The following is a 14,783-nucleotide window of genomic DNA, read 5'->3' as shown; positions in this document are numbered from 1 at the left end:
GGTAGTTTGTATAGTAGCAGCAGAATAACTGTGTTCAGTCAATTCACGGACAGGATTCTGTGACGACTGATATGAGGGCAGTAGACTATCTGAATATAATATCTTCTTTGAACATTGCATGACGCTATAGACATCAATGACATTAAAATGCATTGTATCAATGCGTTAGATTGACCTTTTGGGTGAACATGAAAACCAAGCTCTCTTCTCTCTATCCTAGAAGTAAACTGCATTAGTGATCAGTTTCACCCAATACCATCTCAAAAGTTTCCATCATTTTCAGAGACCGAGTTAAAATCAGTTTCAAGTTGGATAATCGACAATAGCTTTCAAACCGCTTGAGCCACAGACTCCAAATAAGTGTCATGATGTTGGAAAAATTGTGACCGTGACATGTTGGTACGTTCCTTTGAATGTCATCAAGTTGACATTCAGTGATCCGTGCCCAGTGGGAACCTAGGCTTCTTCCGTCTGTTTTATGGTTCCGCAGCAAAACAATGGGCGTGGATGGTACTACCCACATCAGATATAGGCCTCCCTCCCCAGACAATCTGGAGATACCGCTCCCCACTTCATAGGGCATGAGCCAGATCCATGCAATGCCAATGGGTTTAGTCTCTGCCTCAAGTCTAGTGAGCGTAGAGGAGACCTCCCCACCTGCAATGTGTGGGGCCGGCAAGCACCGTAGCTGGGGAGATCTACGAGGAGGGCCCGGCGCGCGTCCAGAGTTGCCGGACCCAACCCCCAACCGGTCCGCCTTCGGCCCGCTGACGGACAGCACCCCGACGAACCCCCGCACACAGCCCCTTGCGAGACCACGCACGGGAGACTACGAGATGGGCAGCACAATGACCTTCCAATGGTGGCGAGAGGAGGGTGGCGGAGCGACTGCTCCCCCAACCGCGGCTCGAGCCCCGCTTCGCACCCCAGCCAGACCGACCCAGCCCTTAGAGCCAATCCTTATCCCGCAGTTACAGATCTTTTTTGCCAACTTTCCTTACCTACATTGTTATCACATGCCAGAGGCTGTTCACCTTGGAGACCTGCTGCGGATATGGGTACTGCCCGGCGTGAGATTTACACCTTCTCTCCTGGATTTTCAAGGGCCAGGGAGAGCTCACCACATGCCACTGAAAAGGCAATGCTTTCCAGGGCTTGGGCCCCTCTCTTGGGGCGAACCCATTCCAGGGTGCACTGCCCTTTACAAAGAAAAGAGAACTCTCCCTGGGGCTCCCGCCAGCTTCTCCGGAATCGGTTGCGTTACTGCACTGGATGCCTCACGGCGCCCGTCTCCGCCAGTCCGTGGATATTCTGAAAGTAGTTTGAGTTCACTAGGTCACATTACCAAGGAGATATTGAAATGATAAAGTTTGAAAAATGTATGCAAAATCATGTGAGATGAAAATGGACAAACTAAAGGGTGTGCAATATAGAAGGGTAGTCAGTAGACATTCTGAACCTTGTTTGAAGTCAGTAGGTCACATGACCAAGGAGCTATTGACATTTTTTTTAATTCATGTAAAATCGTGTGAGATTAAAATTGACAAACAAAAGGGTGTGCAATATGTAGGCCCACAATTGTACTTTCTGAACCTTGTTTGAGTCCAGTAGGTCACATGACCAAGGAGCTATTGAAATTTTGAAAAATGCATGTAAAATCGTGTGAGATGAAAATGGACAAACTAAAGGGTGTGCAATATAGTAGGGTAGTCATTGGACATTCTCAACCTTGTTTGAATTCAGGAGGTTACATGACCAAGGAGCTATTGAAATTTAACATTTTTAAAAATTCATGTAAAATTGTGTGAGATGAAAATGGACAAACTAAAGGGTGTGCAATGTGTAGGGCCACTGAGTGCACAGTCGTGGCCAAAAGTTTTGAGAATGACACAAATATTAATTTTCACAAAGTCTGCTGCTTCTGTTTGTATGATGGCAATTTGCATATACTCCAGAATGTTATGAAGAGTGATCAGATGAATTGCAATTAATTGCAAAGTCCCTCTTTGCCATGCAAATGAACTGAATCCCCCCCCAAAATTCCACTGCATTTCAGCCCCGCCACAAAAGGACCAGCTGACATCACGTCAGTGATTCTCTCGTTAACACAGGTGTGCGTGTTGACGGGGACAAGGCTGGAGATCACTCTGTCATGCTGATTGAGTTCAAATAACAGACTGGAAGCTTCAAAAGGAGGGTGGTGCTTGGAGTCATTGTTCTTCCTCTGTCAACCATGGTTACCTGCAAGGAAACACGTGCCGTCATCATTGCTTTGCACAAAAAGGTCTTCACAGGCAAGGATATTGCTGCCAGTAAGATTGCACCTAAATCAACCATTTATCGGGTCATCAAGAACTTCAAGGAGACCGGTTCAATTGTTGTGAAGAAGGCTTCAAGGCGCCCAAGAAAGTCCAGCAAGCTCCAGGAAGTCTCCTAAAGTTGATTCAGCTGCGGGATCGGGGCACCACCAGTACAGAGCTTGCTCAGGAATGGCAGCAGGCAGGTGTGAGTGCGTCTGCACGCACAGTGAGGCGAAGACTTTTGGAGGATGGCCTGGTGTCAAGAAGGGCAGCAAAGAAGCAACTTMTCTCCAGGAAAAACATCAGGGAGAGACTGATATTCTGCAAAAGGTACAGGGATTGGACTGCTGAGGACTAGGGTAAAGTCATTTTCTCTGATGAATCCCTTTCTGATTGATTGGGGCATCTGGAAAAAAGCTTGTCTGGAGAAGACAAGGTGAGCGCTACCATCAGTCCTGTGTCATGCCAACAGTAAAGTACCCTGAGACCATTCACGTGTGGGGTTGCTTCTCAGCCAAGGGAGTCCGCTCACTCACAATTTTGCCTAAGAACACAGCCATGAATGAAGAATGGTACCAACACATCCTCCGAGAGCAACTTCTCCCAACCATCAAGGAACAGTTTGGTGACGGACAATGCCTTTTCCAGCATGATGGAGCACCTTGCCATTTTCCCCTAAGTGGCTAGGGGGAAAAAACATCTATATTTTGGGTCCATGGCCAGGAAACTCCCCAGACCTTAATCCCATTGAGAACTTGTGGTCAAACCTCAAGAGGCGGGTGCACAAACAAAAACCCACAAACTCCAAGCATTGATTATGCAAGAATGGACTGCCATCAGTCAGGATGTGGCCCATAAGCTAATTGACAGCATGCCAGGGCGGATTGCAGTGGTCTTGAAAAAGAAGGGTCAACACTGCAAATATTGACTCTTTGCATCAACTTCATGTAATTGTCAATAAAAGCCTTTGACACTTATGAAATGCTTGTAATTATACTTCAGTATTCCATAATAACATCTGACAAAAATATCTGAAGACACTGAAGCAGAAAACTTTGTGGAAATTAATATTTGTGTCATTCTCAAAACTTTTTGCCATGACTGTACATTCTGAACCTTGTTTGAAGTCAGTAGGTCACATGAACAAGGAGCTATTGAAATTCAAAAATGTTAATAAATAATTTTAAATTGTGTGAAATTTAAATCGACAAAAAGAAAGTGTGTGCAATGTGTGTCTATGCCATCAGGTTAGCTAGAATCAGTTTTGAAAGTTTTAGGAGTAGTGGTTAAAGAGTTATTGCAATTTAAAACATTTGATTTGTCACTATGTTTACGGTCCCTAACTGCTCTTGGTGGACGTAAGGAAAACTACAGGCGAATAGCCGTCGAATATCCAACCTGAATCTTTCTTTACTTCGGTTTTTCAGAGCTATGTGTCCCTCGAAGCTATAGGCTACTGCAGCCCCCACAAAAACCATCTCCACCAATCTGCTCTGTTTAAAGATGATATCATTGATTTACCTCCCATCAACCAGCCAAGGAGGATTGTATTCCCTTCCACCATGACCACATGGAATGGAAGGCCACTGATAAAGAAGATATATTAGCCGAGAGTGCTCTGGGGCTTAGAGCTGGATCCATCATGGAGGACCATCTAGCGGCTACTCTAGATCCAATCCTTGAGCTTTATAGAACATTGCCTTATGTCTCTCCAGGAAGAGTCATCCATCACTCACGTCGGTGGTCCCTCACTCCCTGTATCCTCCCAAAGCCCTCAGCTTTCTCTTCTTGTTCAAACGGTCCTCTCCAGTCTCCAGTCAGTGGGAGAAACCATTCCTTTATTGTGTCGACATTAGGATGGGATTAGGAAAAGCTGACAAATAAATGCAGTTTAGCTGAGAAAACTTTCAAATGTACATTTGATTCCAGTCCTCATTTAATATTAAATGTACAGTGCCAGAGTTACTGTATTTGAAGGGCTGCTATAAGAAAGAGGATGCATACAGTAAATTGTTATTATACTTTGGGGTATATTGCTATTTCACCAGTAGGTGGCAATATGCATTTGACAGTACAATGCACGGTCAGTGCCTATAGAAAGTACACCCCCTGTTTTCACATACGTTTTTGTGGGATTGAAATAGACTTAATTGTAAAAAAAGAAATTACGTTGATCTACACAACATACTCTATGTGAAAGTGAAAATATGTATGTATATGTATATATGTATATATATATATATATATATGTGTGTGTAGAAATATATATGTATATTGTATATTTCTATTTTTATTTTTTTCAAATGAATAACAATTAAATAACTAAAATATAGTCGTTGCATTAGTATTTGCCCCATTTGTTTAGGCAAGCCTAAATTATTTCAGAAGTAAATTTGGCTTAAGAAATCACATATGTTATCTTGACTCACCAGGTATGTGCCCGGGTAGGGGGGGTGGGGGGTCCTGTCACACCCTGATCTGTTTCACCTGTCTTGTGCTTGTCTCCACCCCCCACCAAGTGTCTCCTATTCTTCCCCATTATCCCCTGTGTATTTATACCTGCGTTTTCTGTTTGTCTCTTGCCAGTTCGTCTTGTTTTGTCAGGTCTTTTCAGTGTGTTTCCCGTTTCTCAAGTTCTTGTTTTCTAGTCTTCCCGGTTCTGACCTTTCTGCCTGTCCTGACCCTGAGCATGCCTGCCGTTCTGTCCCTGATTGACTCTGCCTTGGATTACAAACCTCTGCCTGCCCTTGACCTGCCCTTTGCCGTCCCCTTTGTTATAATACATATTCTGAGAACCAAACTATCCGCCTCCTGTGTCTGCATCTAGGTCATATCCTGAGTCGTGATAGTTGTTCATTATTTTGACCTTCCTATCTACCATTTACTCCATCTAAACGTGAATCGAGTCTCAATTGCGGTACAGTTAAAATACTTCTCCAGGACATTATCATTCACCTGTTGATAAGACAAGACGTGAAAAAAAAAGCTTTTTTGCTAATGTATGAAAGGGGTCCCTGGGTCTCTGATTTGCTTGGGAGGGGTTCCCTGGGCAAGAAAAAGGTTGAAGACCCCTGTTATAGAAAGAGAGGATGAATGCCAATCCAATCATGGCACAGGAACTGGACAGAAATATTCACTAGATATACAAAAGTATGTGGACACCCCTTCAAATTAGTGGATTCGGCTATTTCAGCCACACCCGTTGCTGGCAGTTGTATAAAATCGAGCACACAGCCATCCAATCTCCATAGACAAATATTGGCAGTAGAATGGTCTTACTGAAGAGCTCAGTGACTTTCAACGTGGCGCCATCAAAGGATGCAACCTTTCCAACAAGTCAGTTCGTCAAATGTCTGCTCTGCTAGAGCTGCCCGGTCAACTGTAAGTACTGTTATTGTGAAGTGGAAATGTCTAGGAGCAACACCAGGGTTTGGCGGATGCCAGGAGAATGCTACCTGCCCCAATGCAACTAAACCTGTTTGTTTAGTTGCTGTTGATTTAGAGTCAAAATCTGTGCATGAGAAAATAAATGCAACTATTTATTCAGTTTTACTCCCTTCAGGTGATGGATTCAAGCTCTGTTTGTCATGTTTACTCCCGCCTGATGTCACCGGTCTACTAACCTACGGTCCTGGCAACACATTATTACTCACACCTGCAACTGAGGTAAAGTTGGTTTTATATTCACACATTCGGACATTCARCAGACATTCGCCAAAAGCCATTTATAAATGTAAAAATCTATAACTAATTCACTGTTTGTCACAGAATCATGAAAATAGATATTATTTATTCTATAAATGTCTAGCATACATTTACAACCTTTGTTTTGAGTAGAAATTACAGTTTTGACTTGATAGAAATACATCAAATCTATAAAATGCCATTTAATGCAGTATAAATCAATAACTAATTCACTGTTTGTCACAAACATCATACTGTGTATGATTTATTCTATAAATGTCTAGCATACTTTTACAACCTTTGTTTTGAGGAAAGATTTCTGTTTTGATTTTAAAGAAATACATAAAATCTACAAAATGCCATTTGAAGCGGTATAAATCAATAACTAATTCACTTTTTGTCACAGAAACATCAAACTATGTATGATTTATTCTATAAATGTCTAGCATACTTTTACAACCTTTGTTTTGAGTATAAATTCTAGTTTTGATTTGATATAAATACATAAAATCTATAAAATGCCATTTAAAGCTATATAAATCTATAATGTTTTCACTGATTATGTCATAATCATCAAACTAGGTATGATTTATTCTATAAATGTCTAGTATACTTTTACAACCTTTGCTTTGAGTAGAAATTCCAGTTTTGACTTGATAGAAATACATAAAATCTCAAATATTGCATTTAAAGATGAAGAAATCAATAACCCATTCAGTGATTGTCGCAGAAAAAAAGTGAAAATATGCATTTATTTGCAATAACTTTAAAGAAATGTTCATTTTAAGTGCAATTTGTTCTATATGAAGTTAGACCATGTTTACATAAAGTTGTACAATGTTTACAATCTTAAATTATATGCCAAATCAATGTTTGCATTTTTAGTGCAACAGTTCCACATTTTAAAGATGTTACAAGGCGCAACAGTCATTTATTTATACGTCTCTAATCTAACAGCAAAGAGGCCCCTTCCAATCATTTTCTATTTTGGCTTTGTTGAAGTCCTTCTTTGTCATCCCCAGACAAGCTGAATGGTACCATCTCTGGCACACAGAGCATTCTATCTGCAGTATTAAAAACATAAAACAGGGTTATGTTTATTTACATGTAAATTACAGTTCTGGAATACCCAAATTCTGTTACATGCTTTTGCAATTAGGAACATTTTCAATTTAATTGGATTTTTTTCTCAATTGCTAAATTGACTTTAAATGACATGCATTTGCTCACAACCCTGACAGAAGCACACATAACTGAGGTGTTAATCATCGTTGAGTATTCAGGCAATATAAATCATATAGTATTAAAGGAATACATTTTAGATATCACAAACAACTCCGTTTGAGCAGTGTCTGTCTGTTATACGTTTGATCAATGGGTATWATGGTCAATCTGATCCCCAAGGTCATCATAGGCTCACTTGGATATATAGAGTTGGGGGTAAAGAAAACAATATGAAACTAGGACATTATAACACTGGCAGAGTTCTTTCATCCACATCCATTCACATAAAATGTATTTTAAAGTATAAATACCCTTCTAAGACCAGTCTTTCTGTATGTTTTAAAATGTTTGCAAATAGTTCTTTCTGTAAGGAATGGGAATTGAAGTCCTAGTTTTTAATGGTTAGTGCCAGTAGATTGCAGAGGGGTTCACATACAGTTCAGAGACGAATAATAATGTATACATTTAGCCCAAAAACCAAGCATGTACCATCTACTTCTTATATTAGTGCTTTTTTTTGTTATCCACCTTCTAGTATCTTTCAATACTAAATCAAATTTATTTATAAAGCCCTTCTTACATCAGATGATATCTCAGTGCTGTACAGAAACCCAGCCTAAAACCCCAAACAGCAAGCAATGCAGGTGTAGAAGCACGGTGGCTAGGAAAAACTCCCTAGAAAGGCCAGAACCTAGGAAGAAACCTAGAGAAGAACCAGGCTATGAGGGGTGGCCAGTCCTCTTCTGGCTGTGCCGGGTGGAGATTATAACAGAACATGGCCAAGATGTTCAAATGTTCATAGGTGACCAGCAGGGTCAAATAATAATAATCACAGTGGATGTCGAGGGTGCAACAGGTCAGCACCTCAGGAGTAAATGTCAGTTGGCTTTTCATAGCCGATCATTCAGAGTATCTCTACCGCTCCTGCTGTCTCTAGAGAGTTGAAAACAGCAGGTCTGGGACAGGTAGCACGTCCGGTGAACAGGTCAGGATTCCATAGCCGCAGGCAGAACAGTTGAAACTGGAGCAGCAGCACGGCCAGCTGGACTGGGGACAGCAAGGAGTCATCAGGCCAGATAGTCCTGAGGCATGGTCCTAGGGCTCAGGTCTTCCTCCGAGAGAGAGAGAGCATACTTAAATTCACACAGGACACCGGATAAGACAGGAGAAATACTCCAGATATAACAGACTGGCCCAAGCCCCGCGACACAAACTACTGCAGCATAAATACCGGAGGCTGAGACAGGAGTGGTCGGGAGACACTGTGGCCCCATCCAATACCCATGCTAATATATATATACAGTATAATACGTATGTTATGGTTCACTCTTAGTTTTCCTAATCTCCAGTGTGGAATGTCCATGTTGATCCTCTTGGTTATCTTGGTCCTCTTGATCCATCCACCTGTCTTCTTTGTTAGTCAGGCCTGACCCCTTCATCCCGTAGTTTTTTTCTGTTATCTATTTTAATATGACTAAAGATGCAGAATTTTCTGATAGGCCCCTTCTAATAGGGTATAACAGACTCGTTAGAACTTTGACCACACGCCCTCTAGATGGACTACATGCCCTCTATCAAATCAAAACTGGAAGTTTTTCCTCAAAACAAAGGTTGTAAAAGTATGCTAGACATTTATAGACTAAATCATACCTAGTTTGATGTTTCATTGACAAACGGTGAATTAGTTATTGATTTATACATTTTTAAATGGCTTTTGGCGAATATCTGTTGAATGTCCGAATGTGTGAATATAAAAACAACTTTACCTTGGTCACCTGGCAACCATTATTACGCACACATGCGCCCCATCATCTGTCACACCCGGACTTCATTACTACCTTGATTACTTACCATTTGTCTAGCACTCTGTTCCATCAGTCATCAGGTAGTATTGTTTATGTTTCCTTGTTCGACACGGCTCTTGTTTTTTCTTCGTTGTTATTAAACTCACGCTGCACTTTTCTGACTCCCTGCGTCTACGTTACACTTTTGCAAAACAGATGTCAAACGTTGCTTTCACTTTTGTTTTAAAGATAGCAAGGCCAAAGGACAAACACATGCATATGAATAATGTTAATATATGTGGTCCTTGAGGGGAACAAGATCAAAATGCTGTAGGCATCTTTTCCTGATTTATAATATTTATGTTTATTTGAGGTTTTGGGACTATGGACTACTCCATGATGATAACATAATGCAATCTGAAGTGACTGTTGTGAATCAGATGCAACAAAGTTATTTATTCCATTTAAATATCATTACTTACTTTACCCAAAGGGGACTTCAGGTGTGGGAAGTTGGATGAGATACCTAAAGTAAACCAAACAGCAACATTCACATAAGACAATAGCAATACCACTCAATACCTAGGTGGCTCGTTTTGTCTGCATCAATTGCAACAGCATCCATTATTTGTGGGTGACAAACTAACCTGTGACAGTCAATCTGGAGGCGCTCATGAAAATGCTTACTAGTGACAGAGCGAAGCACCTGTAGAGCAAACTCCTGGTCAAGATGAATCACCTTCCAATGGGTCAACAGAGGCACACGGAAGTCATAAACCTGAAACTAAAAATTTGTGGGAAGAGAGGTTATATTGCAGGTTGTTATAACTAAACAATGGAATATTGAGGGAATACTGTATACTCACCATACCACATGGAATATGTGTGATATTGCATGTTTTGTATGTACTGAAAGTGCTCATATCCACAGCATCACAAATACAATACATATAATACCAGTCAAAAGTTTGGACGCACCTACTCATTCAAGGGTTTTTCTTTATTTTTTACTATTTTCTACATTGCATAATAATAGTGAGGACATCAAAACTATGAAATAACACATATGGAATCATGTAGTAACCAAAAAAGTGTTAAACAAATCAAAATATATTTTATATTTGAGATTCTTCAAAGAAGCCTTCTTTTGCCTTGATGGCAGCTTTGCACACTCTTGGCATTCTCTCAACCAACTTCATGAGGTTTGTTACCTAGAATGCATTTCAATGAACAGGTGTGCCTTCTTTCCTTCTTAATGCGTTTGAGCCAATCAGTTGTGTTGTGACAAGGTAGGGGTGGTATACAGAAGATATCCCTATTTGGTAAAAGACCAAGTCCATGTTATGGCAAGAACAGCTCAAATAAGCAATGAGAAACGACAGTCCATCATTACTTTAAGTCATGTAGGTCAATCAATACGGAAGATGTCAAGAACTTTTAAAGTTTTTTCAAGTGCAGCCGCAAAAACCATCAAGCGCTATGATGAAAATTGCTCTCATGATGACTGCCACAGGAAAGGAAGACCCAAAGTTACCTCTGCTGCAGAGTCCCAATTTGGGATTTTTGGTTCCAACCACCGTGTCTTTGTGAGATGCAGAGTAGATGAACGGATGATCTCTGCATGTGTGGTTCCAACCATCGTGAAGCATGGAGGAGGAGGTGTGGGGGTGCTTTGCTGGTGACACTGTGATTTATTTAGAATTCAAGGCACACTTAACGAGCATGGCTACCACAGCATTCTGCAGCGATATGCCATCTCATCTGGTTGGGGCTTAGTGGGACTATCATTTGTTTTTCAACAGGACCCAATGACCCAACACACCTCCAGGCTGTGCAAGGGCTATTTGACTAAGTAGGAGAGTGTTGGAGTGGTGCATCACAATCAACACAACCTCAACCTAATTGAGATGGTTTGGGATGAGTTGGACTGCAGAGTGAAGGAAAAGCAGCCAACAAGTGCTCCGCATATGTGGGAAGTCCTTCAAGACTGTTGGAAAAGCATTCCAGGTGAAGCTGGTTGAGMTAATGCCAAGAGTGTGCAAAGCTGTCATCAAGGCAAAGGGTAGCTACTCTGAAGAATCTCAAATATATTTTGACTAGTACTGTACATGTTACACTAATGAAAAACAAGAAATTACATCAGTAAAATKTATTTTTTTATTATTGTTATCTAATCAAATGTGTTATTTCGGTCTATAGTCAGGGGTCTATCAATTCTGAATCCTGGGACAGTTAAATGTTTTACTCTGAAAAAGTGGGAATCTGTTTATGATTATCCCAAAGTTGTAAAAAACTTTTGAGACATCGCATCTTACTTTAGGAGATAAATGACTGGACTAGATTAATGCGAGCCACAAATTACACCCTATTCTCTATGGGCTCTTGTGTAAAGTTTTGCACTAGATTGGTAATATAGTGCCATTTGGGACGAACACTAGATTAACTTTACAAGACATCCATTTCCATCACTGCATGTCTCCATCTATAAAGCATTACTATTGGATTCCAAGTACCGGCTTCTATTTTAATCAGTGTAAAACGACAGGACATTGCACCAAGGGTTCTCTCGACCGACATTATTGTGATTAATACAGTCTCTTTTATCTTCTGGCTTCTTCTGGTGGCTTGATGTATTTAGTGTAGGCCCCAAAGCTTGTTAATGTTTTCCCATTGCCTAATGATATAGATCCTCTCTTGCTCCCATCCCTAACAACACAGAGGAATCAATCAAAACAGATTTGTTATTAAGTTTCGTTTTCTTTATTAGCTCCCTTGAGAAAAAGAAAAGTTGAGACACTTTTTATTTCCCATCAGATCACTTTAGAGTGGGAGCGAAACGAACATTTACTTTCGTCAATTAGCTGGTTTTGATCAGCCTGGCTGTATAGTTGACCCTCATAACTTGGAACGTTTAGACATAACTCAGGATGTCTGAGACACAAAGCAATCGAGGCAAAGACACTATCGTGTATAATGCATGCCTGTTTTTCCGTGGTAAATGTACACCACATGCAGGCCCATGCTCCTATAGGTCTCTACCTGCGTAGAGCACATGCTCATTTTCTTTGCCGTTCCAGTCTCTAAAGTGTCCTTTTGTTTTGGCAACAAAAAAAWATATATATACAGCTTAGTCGTTGTGGCTCTGAACACGCAAGCCGTCGTTAAATGTTCAATAAATATGTGTTATTTTATTAGCCATTAAGATGTGGTCATGTTTTGCTTTTATGTAACTAAATCATCAAAGACATAACTCCTCAACGAGTTGGTGACCGCGGTTACGAATTTTTCTTTTTAGTTGTCCTTTTTGTTTGAGCACCTGCCCCCCAAAAGTTCTGTGCATTGCCCTGACTGTGCATGTATGCAACAGCTTGTATTTGTGATGCCATTTTATTTTCTAAGTCTGCTGCTGAAGCCTGGTACCCCCCCCCCCCCCCCACTCCATAAAACATGTATTGATATGTACTGTATGAATGGTTTAAACATGCCAATTAACACACGTGAAATGATAACTCGGATCAATCACATTGAAACTCTGGCTCCAAAATAATCCTATCAAGTCAGTATTAGAAGTCGGGTGATTATGATGTCCCTGTGGTTTTGGACCCACCTCCTCTACCCCACCCCAAAAACATAATAACTACCTTGTACACGATCCTTCCCAAAATATGAATACTTTTGCCATCCTGGCTAACACAAAGTAAACAAATCAAACATGAGTTTAAGTCCCTCATCAACTAGAGTGTTTCAACCAGCACCCCCTAATATGACTATGTTTGCACAAACATCATTAGGGCCGAAGCAGAGGTAGCCCTATTATTTCTAATAATCTTCTCTTTGCTGTCTTTTTGCTGTTTCTTAAACCCAGGAGGTCTGTAGTCTGCAGTTAGTACCCCCTCTTATCATACTATCTCAATCCTTTGGCTCTCTCCTTTTCCACACAGCCTCTCTGCTTAATAGCGCTGTTTGTCGCCAACACTTTTTCTGCTGCAGGGTGCAGTTGCCGCTGCTTTAATGATCCTGTCGAGAAGGTACAGGAGCGTCCGCTTTGCCTGTGTTCAGCACTGTGGTTTCTCTGTGATCTTGTGCATCTAACTGCATGCTTTTATCCCACCGGCTGAGGCTTAATCTTCATGTACTGTACGAAGAGTACATTCTTGCTTTCCGACTCACACGTCCTTCCTCCTATGATTTGTGTGTGTGTTTACTAGAAATATTACAACTGGGACTTATTAACACTGTAAATGTACTGTTGGTCCATCATTGCGCAATCAAATGGAAAGCATGTAAGCCTCACTTCAGACATGGATGACCGTTGATGTGAGTGAGAGTGAACGCTCGTCGTTACCATCGTATTCCTAAAGGAGAGTAGATAACAACAACAAAATTGTGGCGGCGAAAGACATCTCCTCATCCMCCCCCCCCCCCCTCCCAAGCACATCATCTAAAAGCTCATGAGTTTAATGAGGCATTAATGCTAGTCGAACGTACCGGGTAGAAACAGAGACCTCAAGGCCCAGTACACCTCGCAGGAAGCGAAGACTATATGTTGCTAGGTTTTTGTTGGGAACACGTGCCAGGTGTTTGCCGATACACCTGGAGCCTTCCATGCATTGATTTTATATCTCTGTGGGAATGACTATACGTTGGGGCACCATTGCCCTTGCCAGAGCTTGTAAATGAACCCTGACACAGCTGATGTCTCACTGAAGGGGCTTTTAGGCCTGGTGAATCAGCATTTTGGCTGCATTTACACAGGCAGTCCAATTTGTATATTTTTTCCACTAATCGATATTTTGATCAGTCACATTAGCCCATTCATTTAACTAATTTTTCAGAGCTGACTGATTGGACAATATGCCAATTACCACAACAACAAAAATCTAAATTCAGCCTTAGAGAGACACGTAGAATCGGCCCTTTCTGAAGTGCATGTTATCTTGTTTAACGCCTAGAACTATTTTCCGAAAAGTGTATTTGTTGAGAAGCCATAACAATCGCATCTTCAATGTGTTCTAGTGTAATTCCCCTCCAAGACCCCTGAAATAAGCAGCAAGATTCATTGTGAGAAACAGTGTAGAGTAGCATTAGAAAGGAGGTTTTCAATCATGGCCGCTTTGTATTCATACCGCTCTCTAGGTGTTTTTATTAATGAGTTTTAAAGTGTGATCTCTTATTTTCTTTGCCAGCCTTTATCAGGTCAGAATGAAAACCAGCGGTGACTATCTCTAAAGTGGGCAGTCTGGGCTTTTGTCTATGATATTAGAAACGCGCACACAGAGGTATTGCTAACTCCAGGAGAAGCCCAATCATGCTCGCAGAGGACACGTCAGACTATCTGCTGACTGTTGACCAAAAATACTTATTTCGCTGACATTTTCCACCAGCCTTGTTATAACATTTATGTCAACTATACTTCATTCTCCTCTTTTGTATGAGGAGCCAGTCTGGCCCTCTCTCCCCAGACAGATGCGTAGTGGGAGTAAGGTAAAGGCTCCATTTTTTTTAACAAATGCTGCACTTGCAATGTGTTGAAATGCACCATCAAGGTATATTTGAATTCATCTGATAGAATATCACTCTATTGCTTAGAGCCACATCCGTCTGTGTTGCCTCTAAATGGCAAAACAGTGCTATGTAAAGGAAAGACTATTGCGTAAGACTTGCCCACTGCCTACATTAAGAAAGAACACCGCACACACCAAGAAGACAGGGGACGACCCTGACACAGCTGATCTCTCTTACACACGGATTTGAGCTGTATCACTGTCAAAGGTCGAATCGATAGTTTCTT

Source organism: Salvelinus sp. IW2-2015, linkage group LG27, assembly GCF_002910315.2.
Source record: "Salvelinus sp. IW2-2015 linkage group LG27, ASM291031v2, whole genome shotgun sequence".
Classification (NCBI taxonomy): Eukaryota; Metazoa; Chordata; class Actinopteri; order Salmoniformes; family Salmonidae; genus Salvelinus; species Salvelinus sp. IW2-2015.
This window is presented reverse-complemented; position numbering follows the sequence as displayed.